Below are 21327 nucleotides of genomic sequence, written 5' to 3' on the forward strand. Positions count from 1 at the left end.
GAGATAGTGGATTCAATACACCAAGCTAACTGTAACAGTGTTTAATGAGAGATGGTAGATGCAATACACCAAGCTAACTTACTGTACACAGTTGAGTGTTTAATGAGAGATAGTGGATTCAATACACCAAGCTAACTGTAACACAGTGTTTAATGAGAGATGGTAGATTCAATACACCAAGCTAACTTACTGTACACAGTTGAGTGTTTAATGAGAGATAGTGGATTCAATACACCAAGCTAACTGTAACAGTGTTTAATGAGAGATGGTAGATGCAATACACCAAGCTAACTTACTGTACACAGTTGAGTGTTTAATGAGAGATGGTAAATCCAATACACCAAGCTAACTGTAACACAGTGTTTAATGAGAGATGGTAGATTCAATATACCAAGCTAACTTACTGTACACAGTTGAGTGTTTAATGAGAGATAGTGGATTCAATACACCAAGCTAACTTTACACAGTGTTTAATGAGAGATTCAATACACCAAGCTAACTGTAACAGTGTTTAATGAGAGATGGTAGATTCAATACACCAAGCTAACTTATGTAGCCTACACAGTTGAGTGTTTAATGAGAGATAGTGGATTCAATACACCAAGCTAACTGTAACAGTGTTTAATGAGAGATGGTAGATTCAATACACCAAGCTAACGTACTGTACACAGTTGAGTGTTTAATGAGAGATAGTGGATTCAATACACCAAGCTAACTGTAACACAGTGTTTAATGAGAGATTCAATACACCAAGCTAACGTACTGTACACAGTTGAGTGTTTAATGAGAGATAGTGGATTAAATACACCAAGCTAACTTTACACAGTGTTTAATGAGAGATGGTAGATTCAATACACCAAGCTAACTTTACACTGTGTTTAATGAGAGATGGTAGATGGAAATTACTTCTATGTTGCGATAACTTCTCTGTATCATGTTTAAATGTGTTTGGGGGGAAATGTCCAGGCTGCAAAGTAAGCAGTATGGTAATAGCCTATCAGGCCAATACATATGGAATTACTTCTTAGTAATTTTCCTTAATAGTTCTTTGCTGGTATGGCAACATATTAGATTCTATTGAAAGTGGTCTTAAAAAGGTCTTAAAAAGTCTTAAATGTAACCTGTTGAAACTCGCAGGAACCCTGTCCGTCAACATCCACCTTCAGTGAGACCATAACACCTGCCCATCATGAAGATGATGTGTCACCCACCTCTACAAGCAGCAGTATCACCACCACCACTAAAGGTTTGACCTCACAAGACCCTGCACTATGGCCAAGTGTCATAGGCCATACCCAACAATGTGGTATCAAGGGGATCAATACAGGTCAAAGATATTGTTTCCCCCCAAAATCCAGTGAACATGGCTTCTGTATTCGGTGTACTCGGTCTTCTGTTTGATATTATAAAAAAATAAAATATGATGAATAAATGCCTTGTAGTTAAAGAAAGCTTGAATTTCGGACTTCTTTATTACATATTGTTTTTAATCTCTCCCGTCCTCCCCAATTTTTTTAACGCACCAGCCACCAATGACACACACATTGGGGGATGTTTTAAAAATAAAATGTTTGCTTCACCAAAAGATTTGGTCAGCAGCCGCCACTGGCATCACCTAACCTAAACTGTAGGGTCAGTCTAGCAAGCTGGTATTTTAGCAACAGTTTAACCCAAGGGTATGTGTTCTAAATAGTATTGATTGGTTTACATGGAGTGAATCAGAACGATATCGTCGGCTACATCAAAGAAACAGTCACACATTCATATAGAGGGTAAATTAAATGTATTCACCTGTTGATGTGGCATTGAGGTAGATACCAAGCTATTACAGGGTAGAGGTATCCGAGGATTTCTCCAATACTAAAATACAATATCAAGACCCATGTCCAACATCAAAGCAAAGTGACTTGATATTCTACACTTTTTGGACACATGTAATCTCTCAAATAGAGACAGATGGATTATATGATATCTGAATCATATTTGGCCAATGATGCCAAAGGAATGGTCTCAGTCTACACTGTTCAGTGAAAGCCATGGATCGGTAGTCGTTACTCGGTATCATACGATAAAGAAAGTTTAGAACTCGGAATCGGTATCTGTGCGTCCCTAGTTCTATCATCAGATTTAAAGGAACACACAGTAGAAAGCTATCCGGCTGCAAGCTAGCCTAGTTTAGCACAGATGAATGGAATGGATGCTTCCATTCATTGTGCTAAGCTAGGCTAGCTTGCAAAGATAGCTTTCTACTGAACACACAGAGAGGAAATTCCCTTTTATGTATCTGTTGTTGTGCCTTTAGCCCATAGCCAATGGAAATGCTAGAAATGGTCACATGGGCTGGTTATCGTTCCCTGGAATATCCCCAGAGATGATCTCAGTGAGAGCACGCTGGTCGTGTGTGAAAGAGGATAAAGAGAGAAGCTGGTTATGTTTGATTTGTTTGCAGTGATGTGTGCAAGTTTGTAGTGTGTTTTTAGTACTTATTTATTATGTATTACTTGTTTATTATTTCAGTTTTGTTTGCAGTGAGGAGTGTGTGATTTTACTTTTTACTACTTATTTATTATGTCATACTTTTGTTTGCAGTGATGAATACAATATTAGTTTGAATACTGCAGTCTTCCATACGTCAACAGATTAGGTTCTTTATTTTCTAGTGGAATATAATACTTTTATATTTACTCTCAGAGGCGAAGGTAACACCAAAAGTGATATATTTTCATTGTCTGCAAAAGAAAACGCCCAGAACAATATCCATATAAATGTCTGTAACTCACTGAGGAAAAGGTGTATTTGCACCAAATGTCCCATGGAGGTTCAAAACAATAACTAACCGTAAATATAACTTTTCATGTTGAGAAAACAAGAATTCACTGGTAAACTATGGTATTATTCAACAAAACACAAGGTTTTTTCACTGTGCATTTTTTTTTTATGTCAAATATTGTAGCTCACACAAAGGTAATGTGTGATGGTGACTTGACACTGCACCATAAGGGTAGGTTCCCCTGAATCATAAAAGGTGTAACACTTGTTGTTACTGACTCAAAGAATAGGCTCAGAAATGGCAAACATATCTACAGTATGTAGGCTTTAGATTGTTAAAAGGGGAATACGACCCAGATTAAGAATTCCAATGCTATTTGGCTGCTCTCTCCCAGAGCCAGAAACCAGAGACGTAAGAATCAAACTTGTGATGTCATCAGGTATTAACGTCCGAAGCCGCCTCATTGACAATTCTGAAATAGGGCGTGGTTCCCCTTTGACAACTAAACCTGTTAATGGTAGTTGTTATCCTTGACCAGGTAGGAGCAGCACACTGCACCAACACAAGCCATGTGCCATTCAGACTGAGAATGAAAACATTTTCTTTTTTTTTCTCTCTCATGTGTACAGTAGCTTTAGTATTTTCTTTTCTTGCCTGTAACTTTATCTCAAGTGGCTACTATCTCACTCTTTATTGGTGGAGTTGTTCCTTTTGGCACTGCAGAGGGAGGCATTCCATTCAGACACAGAGTAAAAAATAAAGGTCAATGCAAGTCTCGCGGAGAAGAGCGCCCATAGTCTAAGCATTGAAAGGCACTCGTACACACAAATACGGGAGTGCATATGCCCACATACACACACACACACACCAAGGAATGTTCTTTCAGACAAAAGAGAAAGCAACTCTTAATTGTGTGTGTGTGTGTGTGTGTGTGTGTGTGTGTGTGTGTGTGTGTGTGTGTGTGTGTGTGTGTGTGTGTGTGTGTGTGTGTGTGTGTGTGTGTGTGTGTGTGTGTAGGTGAGTGTGTGTGTGTGTGTGTGTGTGTGTGTGTGTGTGTGTGTGTGTGTGTGTGTGTGTGTGTGTGTGTGTGTGTGTGTGTGTGTGCGCGCCCCTGGCGATCATGAATAGAGCCAGATGAAAGGGACAGCTGTTAAAGGTCTGAGTGTATACGGTACAGCAATGTTCAACGTGAGAACTCAATCACTTGATCTCTCTCTCTTTCTCTCTCTCTCCTAATCAAGTGTCTCTCGCTTATGTGTCTTCTCTACCTTATCTTGTCTACTTTCACACACTGCTTTTAACTCCTATCTCTCTCTCTCTCTCTATCTCTCTCTCTCTCTCTCTATCTCTCTCAGCACAAATGAATGAGCGGATATGGATCAGCTAAAAACTGCTAGCTTAAAACTCCGGGTCAGGTGTTTTTTGGCCAACAGCTAAGCTAGCTGATCGGGATCCGTTTCCATTCATTTTGCAGCCGGATATCTTTCTACTGAACGCAGAGAGAGGACATTGGTATCTATCTGTTTGTGCTACTGCCCTGACCTGTGTTGACACGCTCTTCGTTTTCATGCACATACTTAGGTACAGCAAAGTGTAGCTAAGGGGCTACACAACCCTGACTGTATTTAAATGATGAGCTTGACGAATACTAAATTATTAATTAACCAGATATTAAATATACACAAGATGGCGGACACTCTATTAACTGGGAGGGGACAGTGGTACCAAGTTCAATAATCACTTTAATGTTTAACATAAAACACACATGTCATATGTAACACTGATTTCCTTATACTAATACAATTTACATGCAACAATGTCCGAATGAATTATACAATTTATAGGCTACTAATGTCCGAATTATTATAGGTCCTAAACTAATGGTACCAGATCGTTGGAGCTCTGAATGGAGGGGGGCGGAGTGAATAGCAAGGGGGAGAGAGAGGAGGATGGAGACGATGTTCTCTGGAATTCCTACTCCAGAGGCTGCTGCAGACCCGTGTGATAAAATCCTGTCGTCGCTGGATAGGGGGTCTCGTACGGACCGGGTCCTATATTCCAAACGCCCGATGGCAGGTTCAATAGCTAATATTCCAACCGCCCGATGGCAGGTTCAATAGCTAGTTAGCCCTTTATGCTAAGACTAACCAGCATGTAGTCCGCAGTAGCTAGTTGAATCCAGAACGCAGCTGGGCTCAGCCCAAAGTCTCTTCACTGTCCTTTATTATCTGCCCGGCGGCAAATCTATATAGAAGTTATTATTACTTCACTTCTCCCAAACTATGTCACGCTGCCGTTTCCAACTCGTGGCCCGACAATGTTGTTATTACATCTCACTAGCAGACCAGCTCTCTCGTAATACGTTGTGGCTTGTTTACTGCTGCGCCAACACACTCTGCCCGGGCATGTTCTGTACACTCTACATGTGCATGCGCTCACACTGTCTACGGCGCGCTGAATGGACATATGAAAAGAGGCGAATGATAAAAAATACTCTTAGGTAAATAAACGGCGTGAATATATATCTTATACAAATAAACAATATATAAGGTATACAAAATAATAAACGTGGACTTTATGTGTTAATCTGGACCTTCAGAACACTAAGTATATAATAATAATAATAATAATAATAATAATAATAATAATAATAATAATAATAATAATAATAATAATAATAATAATAATAATAATAGATTCTATTTGTAATGCGCTTTACAGTTGCGGGGCAAATCTCAAAGCGCTATATGCACACTATCTGGTCACTCTATATGGTATATACTGTATACAATATACATACCTAGATATATCTACAGTGTATACAGTCCGGTCTGTAAGTCTGAGTGCAATGAAACATTTGGTCTCAGTTTCACTCACTCTCACTTTCTCCTGCAATGGAACAACAACCATGAGATTAAAGTGGACTTTCAGCGTAACCCTTTCACTACCACACTACAGAAGGTTAACCCTTTCACTACCACGCTACAGAAGGTTAACCTTTCACTGCCACACAACAAAGGGTTAACCCTTGCACTACCACACTACAGAAGGTTAACCCTTTCACTACCACACTACAGAAAGTTAACCGTCTGTAGTGAACGTTCTGTAGTGTGGCTGTGAAAGGGTTAACCGTATGTCATGTGGTAGTGAAAGAGTTAACCTTATGTAGTGTGGTAGTGAAAGGGTTAACCTTATGTAGTGTGGTTGTGAAAGGGTTAACCCTTTGTCATGTGGCAGTGAAAGGGTTAACCTTCTGTATTGCCGCTGTGAAAGGGTTAACCCTTTGGTAGTGTGGTAGTGAAAGGGTTAACCTTCTGTAGTGTGGTTGTGAAAGGGTTAACCCTTTGTCGTGTGGCAGTGAAAGGGTTAACATGCTGTATTGTCGCAGTGAAAGGGTTAACCCTTTGGTAGTGTGGTAGTGAAATGGTTAACCTTTTGTAGTGTGGTTGTGAAAGGGCTAACCCTTTTTCGTGTGGCAGTGAAAGGGTTAACCTTCTGTATTGTCGCAGTGAAAGGGTTAACCCGTTGGTAGTGTGGTAGTGAAAGGGTAACATTTGTGGATATTTACAGGTACACCCATAGGTGAACTGTGTAGGAGTTATTCTCTATTCATATTCTATATGAATATTGTGTGGCAAATGTGGGTGCGGTAGTATGGTGTGGTTTGGGCTCAGCTGCAGGGGAGGGATGGGTGGGAGTGGCTCACTGGAGCAGTGCCAGGCTTAGTTGAATTGGCACGGGTGTCACCTGTTAGCTAATTATGCTCTCTCTCTCTCTCTCTCTCTTCTGATAGTAGCGTAGCTGGACCTGGACACGCTGACACACACACATACACACACAAGGAACTCCTGCAAGAACTATTGTGAGCACGCTGACTGCCGTGGGGAAAAGTCAACTGTCACTCGGGAACAGACTATTTATTGGACCGGGCATAACAAAAGTTGAAAACTCAAACTGTCTCCACGTCCGCTGTGCTGAGTAAGAACCCTGGGAATAGCACTGGTGTCGCTACAATGGAGCTAAATTCATATATTCTTTTCTGTTTATATGGCAATTTCTTGTTCAGAGTATCGTCTTAATTGGGTTCATATTGGAATGTTGCAGTCCATGTATGTAAACATAGTAATTGAAGTAATCTATATAGAAGCCTTTGAGTACAATGTGGGGCGGCGTGGCTCAGGGGTAGAGCGGGTAGTCCAATGATCGAAGGGTTGGTGGTTCGAATCCCGCTCAAGCCCATGTCCATCACACTGCCGTTGAGTCCTTGGGCAAGACACTTAACCTACTTGCCTCGTATGAATGTGTATGCATGTGAATGAATGTTGGTGGTGGTCGGAGGGGCCGTATGCGATGATTATTCGCCACTCTTCCGTGAGTCTGCCTCAGGGCAGCTTTGGCTGCAATTGTAGCTTACCATCACCGGTATGACTGTGTATGAACGAATAATGGACTCTGTGAAGCGCTCTGGGTGTCATGAAGAGCGCTATATAAATCTAGGGCTGACCGTCGAAAAAAAAATTGGCAATCGAAGCTTCGGGGCCGAGCTTCGATTTTTTTTTATATATGTTTTTTTTTTTTTTTTTTTTATCTTATGTTGTGGGACTTGTACAGCACTTTGGTAAACTTTGTTGTTTTTAAATGTGCTCTATAAATAAAGTGGATTGGATTAATGAATTAAGTAGCCCCTTTCGTGACTGTGACGCAGCCAACACGGCTGTGTGATTTAATTCAAGGTGGATCGCTGTTGTCGTTTGATTTCATGGGAACTACCAATCCCCCAAATCAAGAATGTTTAACACTTTGACTGCCATGAAACGTGTTTTGACGTCATTGCTGGCCATGCTCAAGTTGCCGGGGGACGCTGTACAGCGTCCTTATATCAATATTTCAAAAATCTGCGATCGGATTCATATGTCCCCTCCGCTGGCCTGAGATCCACCAGCAGGACCCACTGAGCTCTCTGGCGGTTCAGGAGCGCCATCTGGTGGCCGATCGGCGCAATCGCTTTAACAGGAAGTGGCATAGAGGTTGTGCTACGTCCGTAGTACTTCCGGGTGCTTGCTATAGGTCCCGCGACTCTGGCTCATCACGCTACACAGTGATCGATTGCCAATAACTCGATAAACAACATGATTTGGACGTATATACCATTATACAAGCTGGAGATGGACCGGGTAAATTTACATCCCATAATGATAAGATTTCAACTCTACGATGATCGCCCAACGGCGCGCGGAGACTGGGGTGAGTTTCAGCGTGTAACGTTACCGTCTTCGATACTAACTGCTATTATCAACATTTGACCCACATTAGATGATTGGTATAACGCTGCCCACGGAATTATAAACGGCCCCTAGCCCATCCGGTCAACATCAGATGACGTGTAGTAACTTCTAGAAGTACGTCTATTTGTAATTTTTTATATCGCGCTGATTGCCATAAAACTGTATTGCATCATCAATATAATGTATTTGGGGCTATAGATCACGTTCTGGAGAAAGCTGCAGAAAGAGATGAAAACATACTTATACATTAGACCATACTTTACTATGAATATATGAATGAAAAAGTTTAACGTTGCTACACAATGAACAATACATATAGGACTTTGAATGGGCCCTAATAATGGCAATGTAGCAATAGAATTTAAAAAGTTATAGCCCTGCAAAGAAGGGGACTTTCTCCATAGACAAATAGCGCTGGCAATCTATGGTATATCATGAATTTAACCTTAGGCAACCAAAGTGTTAAGATGAATGAAGTAAGATTTTGATTATTTGAAATATGGCCTGTGTAGACTAAACTATGCACAGAATTATGTCAGTCTACAAGGTCCGGATTCTACATGGTCCGGCAATGTAGACCTTGTAGACTCCACTACAGACCAATTATCAGTGAATGTTCATGCATTTTTAAGAAGGGCTACTTCCACAAAAAAACAAAGAACTCACCAAAACATCTCAGTAGCACCTTATCTAAATGTTCTATTTCATATATGGAGATTCATATTTATTTATGTATTGCATGCATTTCTACATTTTATTTCCTATTTTGTTTATTCATCCCAGTATCTTTCTTTCTTATGTGTGGAATTCTACAAGGCATTTACATTCACATTTACATTTAGTCATTTAGCTGACGTTTTTATCCAAAGCGACTTACAAGTTCTGTACGACAGGTCATCAGGAAGGATACAACTCTATCAGCTGAGTAACAATATTCATCAAAGTGTTGCGTGTTACAGTGTAGGTTAGTTTATTATTTTTTTTTTTTTTATTTTTTTTCAGATAATGGTTGAAGAAGTGCGTCTTTAGTCGACGGTGAAAGATTGGACGGGATTTGGCTGTCCTAACTGGGGTGGGTAGTTCATTCCACCGTTGTGGGGCAAGGACTGAGAATAGGCGTGTAGGTGGTGTATATGTGTTTGAGGATGATATCCTTCAAACAGGCAATAGTGATGATATAATTTGGGCAGTGCTGAGCTGGGTTCCTTTCCTCCAGTGTATTTGTCCCCCGGCCCCACCCAATGGCCCCATGCACACACACACACACACACACACACACACACACACCGAAGTAAAAAAATATATAAAAAAAAAAATGAACATTTCTTTTTTGAAAAAAAAATAATATGTATATATATATTTTTTTTCGATTTTTTTTTAATGTTCGAAGCTTGTGCCATCGAACGAAGCTTCGAAGCTTCGAAGTATTTAAGACAGCCCTATATAAATCCAATCCATTATTATTACAATTGACTAGGAAGTGAGAGAGGTAGGGGAGGAAAAAGGTGGGGAGGGGAACAATGTGGGATTGATGCGGTGCTTGTTCAGATACACTTACCTTTGGAGTTTGTGAAAGTCTTTGTGTATGAGTTTGTGTACGTCTGTTGTCCATGACACATACTATATATTTGAAAGTTGAAAGTAAAAATGTTTTTGCAGCAGGAAAGTGCCATGGTTTCTCCATGAAACCTTTAGTCAGTGCAGTGTCATGATTTCTCCATAGAGCTTCTTTATACTTTTAGTCAGGGTATTGTCATGGTTTCTCCATAGAGCTTCTTTATACTTTTAGTCAGGGTATTGTCATGGTTTCTCCATAGAGCTTCTTTATACTTTTAGTCAGGGTAGTGTTTATGATTTCTCCATAGAGTTCCATTATACTTTTAGTCAGGGCAGTGTCATGGTTTCTCCATAGAGTTCCATTATACTTTTAGTCAGGGCAGTGTCATGGTTTCTCCATAGAGCTCCATTATACTTTTAGTCAGGGTAGTGCCATGGTTTCTCCATAGAGCTCCATTATACTTTTAGTCTGGGCAGTGCCGGGGTTTCTCCATAGAGTTCCATTATACATTTAGTCTGGGCAGTGCCGGGGTTTCTCCATAGAGTTCCATTATACATTTAGTCTGGGCAGTGCCAGGGTTTCTCCATAGAGTTCCATTATACATTTAGTTAGGGCAGTGTTGTGGTTCCTCCATAGAGCTCCATTATACCTTTAGTCAGGGCAGTGTTGTGGTTTCTCCATAGAGCTCCATTATACCTTTAGTCGGGGCAGTGTTGTGGTTTCTCCATAGAGCCCCACCATCATGGGTTCTCTAATATGAGTGAACACACATTTCTCCCATTGGTCAATCTATTGGTAAATCAGTATGGAACAATACAGCCTGTCTCTGCATGTAGGGGTCGTGGCCAGTATTATTATTATGTCACTCATTATGCCTGTACCTGGAAATCTCTATCTCCAAAACACTATAAACTATCCCGCAGTTTCAACTCATACTTCTTCTTACATACTGCAAATGTCAGACAGGCAGAGAGAGAGAGAGAGAGAGAGAGAGAGAGAGAGAGAGAGAGAGAGAGAGAGAGAGAGAGAGAGAGAGAGAGAGAGAGAGAGAGAGAGAGAGAGAGAGAGAGAGAGAGAGAGAGAGAGAGAGAGAGAGAGATGAAAGAGATTGCAGTGACAGAGCACTGCGGCGACTGAGCAGCAGTAGCAGCAGGTGTGTGTGTGTGTGTGTGTGTGTGTGTGTGTGTGTGTGTGTGTGTGTGTGTGTGTGTGTGTGTGTGTGTACATACCATATGTGCACATTCTTTGAGCACACCTGAATGGATCCCACAATATTTAGATCTAATCCCATGTACTTACGCATGCAAACATGGCTATGCGTGTGTGTGTGTGCGCCTGTGTGTTCGCCTGTGTGTGCGTGTGTGTGTGGCTGCGTGCATGTGTGTGTGTGTGTATGTGCATATGTGTGTGTATGTACTAGGGCTGCAGCGATTCGTCGACGTCATCGTGAAATTTCGTCGATTTGCATATCCACAGCCGACGCATCGCATTTGTTACTTATGTGCTACCTTTGCGGTGGAAATGGCAGACGTTCAAAGTCATAACATGCACAACGTGCAATTGTCATTTCATAATAGACACAGACCAGCGCAAACCTTACATTTTAGAAGCTATGACAAGCTCTTCAGCCCTGCGTTCGACAGCCCTGTGGCGACTGCTCTCGCGAGTCGCGCTGTTTCTATGTAGAGTGAAAACGCCGCGAGCAACAGGTGCAACATGCTTTGCATCCTCACCATTCCTTTATGCCCACATCACGGTAAAAACCGTATCTAACGTTAGCTGCTAACGCTTACTAAGCTAAGCTAAGCTAAGCTAACCATGGAAATGCTCACAGTCCGCGACATTAGTTTCAGTTTCGAGTTCCAATAGTGAGGAGAGGGAGGGGCTGAGCCCGTGTCCGCTCTCTCTCTCTCTCTCTCTCTCTCTCTCTCTCTCTCTCTCTCTCTCTCTCTCTCTCTCTCTCTCTCTCTCTCTCTCTCTGTGTGTGTGCACGTCCCATCTCTTTGGTCTTTGGAAAGACCAGGTGAGGTCAGAGGAGTTTGATAGTATTTACTGAGGATGGCCAGATAATGTTGATATTTAAACATGAAAAATAATAAATGGCACGGATAAATTGTATGTAATGATAAACAATGTCATAGTAACGGGCATGGTGTTATATTATTTCAAGATAATAAAGTAGCTATAATGAGTCAATAGATAAAAAGCAGTAATGTCATGTAGGTTACTCACCCTACTCATGTAGGCTACAGTAGGCATCCACACTACACAGCATTTATAGACATAAATACACGTCATGGCTCATCTCCTACTCTGGGTATTCAGTAGGTGGTGTCAAAGAGGCAACTACCCATGTGACCTAAGGATTCTAGTAAAACATTTTGAAATATTAAATTGCAAATAGAATCAATTGTTGTTGTTTTTTCTGGTAAAATAATCAACAGATTAATCGATAACAAAATAATCGTTAGTTGCAGCTAGGGCTGGGCGATAAAACGATAATGATAACTATCGCGATAAATTATTTCCTCGAAATAAACATGAAACGTGGTCGCAAAGTTTCGATATATCGATTTTCCAAGCTTGGATATGAGCACACGCACTAACAACCAATCAGTGAAGGAGATGGCCGACAGCGGAAGGAGACCCGGAATCTAGGACTCCAGTAGTCAACAGGCTGGCTAGGATAATTAGCTTGCACGGCGCTATTTTACAGTTTACCTGCCGAGTTGGTGTGTGTTTTGAATTCTGAGGGTAACTGTTATAGTAGTGTGGGGTATACGGTGGACGTCGTTGCAATGTATTGGGGCGGAACAGAGTATTTTATGGTCATATTTAGTACATTGTCATGAGATACTCCGCTTGCTATGGCTAACTGCTAACGTGCGCGGACTGATGACAACATCAACTCGACTCTCGAGACATTCGCGGCAGCAAAACAAGTCTATTAATAGCCCGTCCATCGGCGCAGAGCATAAAAAGTTAATTAAACTTGACAGACATTATATCGACGATAATTATCGATATCGAGTTAAATGAAAATAATTTTATAATTTTATCGCGATAACGTTTTTGGCCATATCGCCCAGCCCTAGTTGCAGCCCTAGTATGTACTAGGGATGCACGATAATTATCGGGCCGATAATTATCGGGCCGATATCAGCAATTATGACGTCATCCCGATAAACTCGATAACGTTATTGATAGCTCCGATAACATATAATAAATTTTTTGGTTAAAAGAAATCCGGTGTGGGTGGATTTGGATGAAGGGCGCTTGTTTTTATTATAGCCTCCTCCCGTTTTGCCAGTACTGTGGTAAAACTGATAGCGTGTGGTTTAGGAACAGGGAGTTTTTCACAAATCCAGCGCTCCCTTTCTTGGCTGTGACGTAGTCACGTTACATTCGGAGACAGACAGTCGATCTGCCAATTACGTCCCACGGCTTGCACCCACCTCTTCTTCTTACCACCAATCAGAAGCTCTCGTTTGTTTATTTACCTCCGGATTGTCAGCCATTACTCTACTCGGAGCTAACGTTATCTCCCCGCCAGCCACATTGACAAGTACCAGCGCTTATACATTACTGGCAAATGTCTTGTTGCACTTGTGGCAACGAGCGTTGTCAGCATCGACTTTAGTAAAATAGACCCAGACTTTTGAACATTTCGTTCTGTCCGCCATTATGAGAGCAGAGCTGTCTGTACTCGGTGTGTGTGTGTGTGAGTGAGTGTGTGTGTGTGTGTGTGTGTGGGAGGGGAAGAGAGGAGAGAGCAGGCAGCCCGCTCCCCGCGCAAGCACAGAGACACAGAGGCAGGAGAGATATAGACAACGGCCAACAAGATTAGTTTGCGACGTTTAAATTCCTGAAAAAAAAACTCCATAATTTCTCGAGTACCGATAGCAGTACCGATGACGTCGGAGCTTATAAATACTCAAAAAAAAATCTTTTGATAAAAAAAAATATATATATATATATTAGAGCTGGGCATAGATTATTTTTTTTTATCTAGATTAATCTACCTGCAATCCTGGAATTGAGATTAAAATGGCTCAAAAAAAAAGGTCTGCCAAAGGCATTCAAAATATGTGTGTTCTACCCAAATAATGACCAGAGGAGGAGATTTATCCTCTCCTCTTCATCTGAGGAGTCACTAGCTGTTCTATCTCCTTGTTCAACAGCATGAACATGTCTCTTCTTTTTGTAATTGCCAGTGTTTCTTTTAAAACCAGATTTATCGTAATTTGCTGTGCCCTTCCTTTGATGCCATTAACATTGTTACACTGATATTGACAGCTCTCTCCAGTGTCAAATCACTCTCTGTCAGTAGTTTCTTCTGTGCACCTTCATTTCTTAATCCACACACAAACCGGTCTCTCAATGTGTCTTTTAGTGAATCTCTGAATTCACAATGCTGCTGACTGGTTGCTCACACACAGACTGCTGCAGAAGCAGGTTTCTCAACAAATTCAGTGCAAGCTCAGTGTAACAGTTCCACGAATGAAGAGAACACTGAACAGCTACTACAGTCTCAGGTCCACATCCAAGAGAACACTGAACAGCTACTACAGTCTCAGGTCCACCTCCAAGAGAACACTGAACAGCTACTACAGTCTCAGGTCCACATCCAAGAGAACACTGAACAGCTACTACAGTCTCAGGTCCACATCCAAGAGAACACTGAACAGCTACAACAGTCTCAGGTCCACCTCCAAGAGAACACTGAACAGCTACTACAGTCTCAGGTCCACATCCAAGAGAACACTGAACAACTACTACAGTCTCAGGTCCACATCCAAGACAACACTGAACAGCTACTACAGTCTCAGGTCCACATCCAAGAGAACACTGAGCAGCTACTACAGTCTCAGGTCCACCTCCAAGAGAACACTGAACAGCTACTGCAGTCTCAGGTCCACCTCCAAGAGAACACTGAGCAGCTACTGTCTCAGGTCCACATCCAAGAGAACACTGAACAGCTACTGTCTCAGGTCCACATCCAAGAGAACACTGAGCAGCTACTGTCTCAGGTCCACATCCAAGAGAACACTGAGCAGCTACTACAGTCTCAGGTCCACATCCAAGAGAACACTGAACAGCTACTACAGTCTCAGGTCCACATCCAAGAGAACACTGAACAGCTACTACAGTCTCAGGTCCACCTCCAAGAGAACACTGAACAGCTACTGCAGTCTCAGGTCCACATCCAAGAGAACACTGAACAGCTACTACAGTCTGAGTACAGCTCAATACACACAATTGTTAAGGGGATGCAGACCAGATAAAGACGTTTGTCTTGTTTACATCAGGGTCTCCCATTTTCATTTCCTATTGCTCCACATTGTCATCAAACGGTCCAATATTTCAAATAACCCAAGCCATTTATGTTGTAAACACTCACGATAGTCCAGTCGATCCTTCCTTTAGTGTGTAAAGTGGATTTCCTCCTCTTGTAGATGTTTCCAAGAGCAACGTGAGCAACGTGAGCTAACATGCTAACTTGCTAAGCTAACGTTAATAATGTAAACAAAGCTCTCAACGGACTTCTTCTTTCTTGCATTGCGCAGATTCAGACGTCCTCATCGCCGAATTGTGTTATATCCTGAGGACTTCTTAACCTCACCTGTATAACAATGATTACCGGACCACTAAAGTTACTTTAGTTTAACACATTATTCTGACTACAGCTCCGGTACATACGTGCAATCACTTCCGGGCACCACAGCTGTGAACTACGGCAAGTATTTAAGGACAATACAGACCCAACGTTGAGAAAAAGATTAACGACGTCAATTATATTATCGCGCGCTACTAGTCTCGCGATAACGCAGCACGTTAACGCCGTTAACGGCCCAGCTCTAATATATATATATACAGTTAAAAAGAATATTATAATACAATAAATATCGGTTATCGGTTATCGTATCGATATCGGCTTGAGGAGCATAAAGTTATCGGTGTCAAAAAATCAATATCGTGCATCCCTAGTATGTACGTGTATGTGTTAAAGGGGAACTCCAACATTTTGGGAAATTAGCTTATTTAACATCTTCCCTGGAGTTAGACAAGAAGATACATACCTTTTTTGTCTCTGTGCGTGCATTTTAGCTTTGGGAATAGACGCTCCGTTAGCATAGCTTAGCTTCATCACTGGAAGTGAGGCAGGACAGTAGCCTTACAGTGCCTTACAGTGTATTGCAAGGTCTGACATTGACCAAACTTGATATGCATGACCTTGGTGGGCTCTAGGTCAACTCCTGAAAAGGGGGTCAATGTCAGACTTTGCAATCAAAAGTTAGGGGGCTAATAACCCTTGCCATAATTTCAGTGCGCCCCCTAACTTTTGATTGCAAGGTCTGACATTGACCCCCTTTTCAGGAGTTGACCTAGAGCCCACCAAGGTCATGCATATCAAATTTGGTCAATGTCAGACCTTGCAATACACTGTAAGGCACTGTAAGGCTACTGTCCTGCCTCACTTCCAGTGATGAAGCTAAGCTATGCTAACGGAGCGTCTATTCCCAAAGCTAAAATGCACGCACAGAGACAAAAAAGGTATGTATCTTCTTGTCTAACTCCAGGGAAGATGTTAAATAAGCTAATTTCCCAAAATGTTGGAGTTCCCCTTTAAGGCCCTCCCATAGTCGAGCAGACTGTACACAGAGCATACTCCGCGGAGGTCCGCGCGGACTCAAAGGGAGTCAAAGCAGACCCACAGCAGAGTGCAAAGTGCGAAGCTCCTATTTTCTGACGCGCGGACGTCCGCTGAGATCAAAAGCTCAAAGAGTCCGCGCGGACCTCTGCGGAGTCTGCTCTGTGTACAGTCTGCTCAACTATGGGAGGGCCTTTAGGCTTCTTGTCCTCTGCAAAAGCATGCAATTTGTCCACTGATGGATACATCTTGATTTGTCTAGTCTAGTGTGTTCATTAGATGGGTTAAAATCCTCTTTCAGTGCCCGTTTTCTTAGGCAGTTAGCCTCGCTGGTATGCGCGCCATGGTATGCACGCTTCTAGGCCGCTTTGCTTTGGGAAAGAATGATTTAAAAAAACGAATTATAAAAAAAATATTATAATATATATATTTTTTTTTTGCATTAGACTAAGAGGTTGGCAGTCGACGACGGCTCCTTTCGATCGATTAGTCGACTATTCGACTAGTCGAGGTCAGCCCTAGTATGTGTGTGTAAATGTGTGCAGATGTGTGTGTATGTATGTGTGTGTAAATGTGCACGTGTGTGTGCAATGCATGCACACATGCCTTTGAATGCCTCTTTGACCGATCTGTATACATGCAGATGTGTCTTCATGCAAATTTTTGTGCATGGGTGTGTGTCCACCTAGCGTTGACAAATGAGCCGGGCCCATGTTAAATGGCTCGTGATTAGGGCACATTGGCTCCTAATTGCCTCTCATTAGCATTTAAAAGTGAGTGTCTACCCTTGGGATCAAAGGCGAGGTAGGACCTGACAGGCCTGGTTCACCATCACATGATTTAACAAGCTAAACACACCACGGGTTGGTAGGCATGGTCACCGCTATGGGGTGCAACAATCTGAATGCAAAATAAAAAATGTACATTCAATACAGGGTATTGAAATTTAAACCTGTATCAACACTATGCACACACACACACATAACGTTTTTACATTTGATTTTGATTTTATTTTATTAGGGATCCCCATTAGCTGGTGCGATAGCAACCAGCTAGTCTTCCTGGGGTCCACACACAAAAAAACATACAAAAACAATCACTATTGCAAAAACAAAATTATTAAAAGTCAGTACACATACAGTACACAGTACACACAATGCATATGTACATTTGAATGCATAAAGAATCAAAAATTGCATTGAAAATGTGTGTATCATAGTCATTACCCCTATCTCTGTTATTATCATTATTATTACGGCTCCCAATCGGCAAATCTGCACTTTTTCAACATGTCACAGAAAAGCATTTTGAGGATGGATTCGCCACTGCAGGGCTCTCCTTGACTAAAGAGATTCTTAAGTAAATGAATAGCCATTGATTGTCGACAAATCAATTTGTTGATTTCATCGAAAGATCTGTCTAATTAGATAACCCATAGACCATATTTGCCTCTCCTTCATACATCAACCGGGGCTCATAGACAATGTGCGGCCTTGGAGGGAACAGCCCTACGCTATTGCTATCTCTTTTGAAAGATCCATGATCCATGATCTTTTCATAGATGCACCTACTGATACAGTTGCCTAGGAAGCTAGACCATCCCTCCTGATCCAGCTGATCCAGTGTGAGTATAACAAGTAGGAATCTTAGCAACCATTTGACCCTTTGTGCTCCAAATCTGAGTATAAATACTTCACGTACAGTATACTGTCAAATAAGAGATGGAACTTCTATGTAATTTGTTCCAATCAAAATAATATATGTCTATTAAATTAAATTGTGTACTTCTCAGGGCAGATTTAAAAAAGCCTTAACGGATCAAATAATTCAGGAGTACAGTTTTGAGTAAAACATCAAAAAAAAATTCTTTGAAATAATTATATCGTGCAGCATATTTTAAGTTTTTCTTTCTTATATTAAAATATATTTCGTTTTTAAGAATTTGTAAAGGATAGGCAAAAATAAGCATGTGCCTCAGCCTATTCCTTTTTTTCGGTCGTTGATTTTGGATTTTGTGTGTGAGCTTGCCTTGAATAATGTACATTTGTGATTTTTATTTTATTTTTTATTTTTTTGCAAGTCCATACGGGTGTGTTTGATTTGTCTCTAAACAAGACCGAAAAATAAATGTAATTCATTCAATTAAGGGTACCCATTGATAGGCAAATGACCCATCTGATGCTTTTGCACACGTTCATTTAGTTTGACAGTTATTTTGAGTACGGATATGGCCTGGCCACCAGTGATGTCGTCAGGGACATTGAATCCTTGTTTGGTGTTAATTACAGCACCATGAAATGATGTAGATGAAAAGATAGCAATACCTTGTCTTATTGTCCTTCTTAGAGACTGCTACCTTATCATTTAATTGAGCTGTAATTAACACATGATCCAATGTCCCCGATGACATCACTGGTGTCCATATTCAAACTAATTTACTCTCAATAACTGTTAAACTAAATAAAAAATAAAAATGTGTACGTGTATGAGATTATATCCAAAATAAATCAGCATTGTTTTTTGGTGAAGTGCCCCTTTAACTTCTCATGAATCGCCCCACTTATCTATAATAATAATAATAATAATAATAATAATAATAATAATAATAATAATAATAATAATATTTTATATTATTATGATATTATACTGTATAATGTATTATCGTTGTTGTTTTTGTTGCATTATTATTATTGTTAGTAGTAGTAGTATAGTAATAGAAGAAGAAGAATTATTATTATTATTATTATTATTATTATTATTATTATTAGTAGTAGAATAAGAATTATTATTATTATTAGTAGTAGTAGTAGTAGTAGTAGTAGTAGTAGTAGTAGTAGTAGTAGTAGTAGTAGTAGTAGTAGTAGTAGTAGTAGAAGAAAAATTAGTAGTAGTAGTAGTAGTAGTAGTAGTAGTAGTAGTAGTAGTAGTAGTAGTAGTAGAGTAGTAGTAGTAGTAGTAGTAGTAGTAGTAGTAGTAGTATAGTAATAGTAGTAGTAGTAGTAGTAGTAGTAGTAGTAGTAGTAGTAGTAGTAGTAGTAGTAGTAGTAGAGTAGTAGTAGTAGAGTAGTAGTAGTAGTAGTAGTAGTAGTAGTAGTAGTAGTAGTAGTAGTAGTAGTAGTAGTAGTAGTAGTAGTAGTAGTTCACATCACATATTTTGCAATCTAAACATGCATGGACGACTACCCACAGGAAATCTGATTTTGGTCATGAAAACAATACATTTGGCTACATGAAAAAAAGCCTACGTGCGCTGCAGTCTCAAGTTGAGCAGCAGCTTTAGTTTAGATCTGCTATCAGTTGCAGAGGCATAACGTACAGACTGTACGGTACAGTGGGCTACAGCTAGCCGTGATCCTATAGCTAGTCAGCAGCACTTGACAGCTATGGCCAGCAGCCAACACAAACTTAGCCTAACAAAATCCTATCGCTGAGCAGCAAGTACACGGGGAAACGCAATCCACGACACAGCCTCTAGGTCTAGTCCACCCACGGTCATGCCCCCTTGGGCATTGCATTACAGCCAGGCTACTATTACAAATGTTTCGGGTCAGATCCAAAGTGCAAACAAAGCTTGACTTGCAGTCTCTTCTGAAATATAGGACATAAATATTCTAATGCACGGACAATAATGACACAGTAACCTAATCAACAAGTAAAGTTGGCTGACTGGATTCATGCAAATCAAACACGACAAGACTGCATGATGCATGGGTAGACAACAATGTGTACTATCTGTGCATAAGCATAGTTATGTAGCCTCGATAATCACTTCTCCAATGAGATACTCCGAACTGTAAACAGAGTAAAAATAGCCTGCCATCTAATCACAGGGTTCCCTACAGTCCCGTTATATAAGGGCCAGGCTCGGAGGAATGACATCACGGCTAGTCCGATGATCACTCGCCGCACAAACCACAGTCCTTTACATTACAACCCGAGCAACGTCAATTAAAATAGTGTTTGCGTATAGTAAACATTTTATACTCCGCAAACAAGGCGCGATAAACGCCGAAAACACCGCCAACAGTTATCATTATCGCCGCGTTCTAGTCCATAATGGACCGAATTAATAAAGCGGACTGTGGTTAGTTTCCCCGTCCCTTTGACTTCCGCGATGGTGAAACAAACGCTCATACAAACGGTATCGCCTTTGACAGCCCAAGTCAGTTGAAAGAGTTTTAAGGGAGACGTGTACGGGTTTTGCAGAACAATTCTATCGAAGTGAGATCGCTGTTATTATTATGCACACTAACAACGAAACAAGGCGGTGGGAGGAAAAGGTTCGAGCGCAGAGGCTGGAGGAGTGAGTGGCGCAGTTACCGGGAGTAGGCTTTGCCGACGCAAAGCTCGCCCGCAAAATGCGCTCCTCGCCTCGGTCTCGATTCGGACCAAAACCTCCGCTCTCTTCTGTTCTGGCCCACTTTAACGTGACTTTGCATTCGCCGTTCGAAATGACAAGTGTCCAGGTCAAAACACCAGACACCCCTGTGCACTTTGGGCACTCAAAAATTAGGTCATAGTGCGAAGTAAACATGTTCAAAGGCGTTGGAATAATAAACCAGCGCGTCTGCTGCGCGACCCTGCCTAGTTTTTCCCCCCAGCCATTTTCTCTACACAGCTCCACAATATAAAAGTGACAACACGGGTAAAAAGCGATGACAGTTTGGCGAGAAGACGACCGTGGGACGGAGGAGGATGTTGTGGGACTTACTGTGTGGTGTAACGGGGCTGGGAAGTGTGTCTCTCTCCTTGTTGTCGGGGCTCCCCTTGCTTTGCTCCAGCGCTGAAGATGGAATCGTCTCCCCTCGTAATGATGTCTGCAGCGCACTGCTAATAGCTCCAGCGCTCTCTGCCCCCACCTCCAGAGAGAGAGAGAGAGAGCCCTACGTGTGTGTGTGTGTGTGAGTGTGTGTGTGTGTGCGCGCGTGCGTGTACGTGCATGCACGAGAGAGAGACTTTTCAAGACCCGTTAAAGTAAATATAGGCAGGCATTCGGAGTCATTTCTGGGTATATTCACATAGATTCTTCTTCTTGACGAATTAATACCTTTTACTAAAAACT

General features: G+C 41.4%; 1 long non-coding RNA gene across 1 annotated transcript in view; it reads right to left on the reverse strand.

Annotated features, from left to right (window-relative positions):
* Positions 1 to 21107, reverse strand: part of LOC311227401 — a 224417-nt gene extending 203310 nt beyond the window's left edge. Inside the window, exon 1 of the long non-coding RNA XR_014619594.1 lies at positions 20977 to 21107. This is a non-coding gene — a long non-coding RNA (uncharacterized lncRNA). The remainder of the gene's footprint in view (positions 1 to 20976) is intronic.
* Between the last annotated feature and the right edge of the window lie 220 nt (positions 21108 to 21327).

This window comes from Notolepis coatsorum (assembly GCF_963971535.1).
Source record: "Notolepis coatsorum genome assembly, chromosome: 4".
NCBI lineage: Eukaryota > Metazoa > Chordata > Actinopteri > Aulopiformes > Paralepididae > Notolepis > Notolepis coatsorum.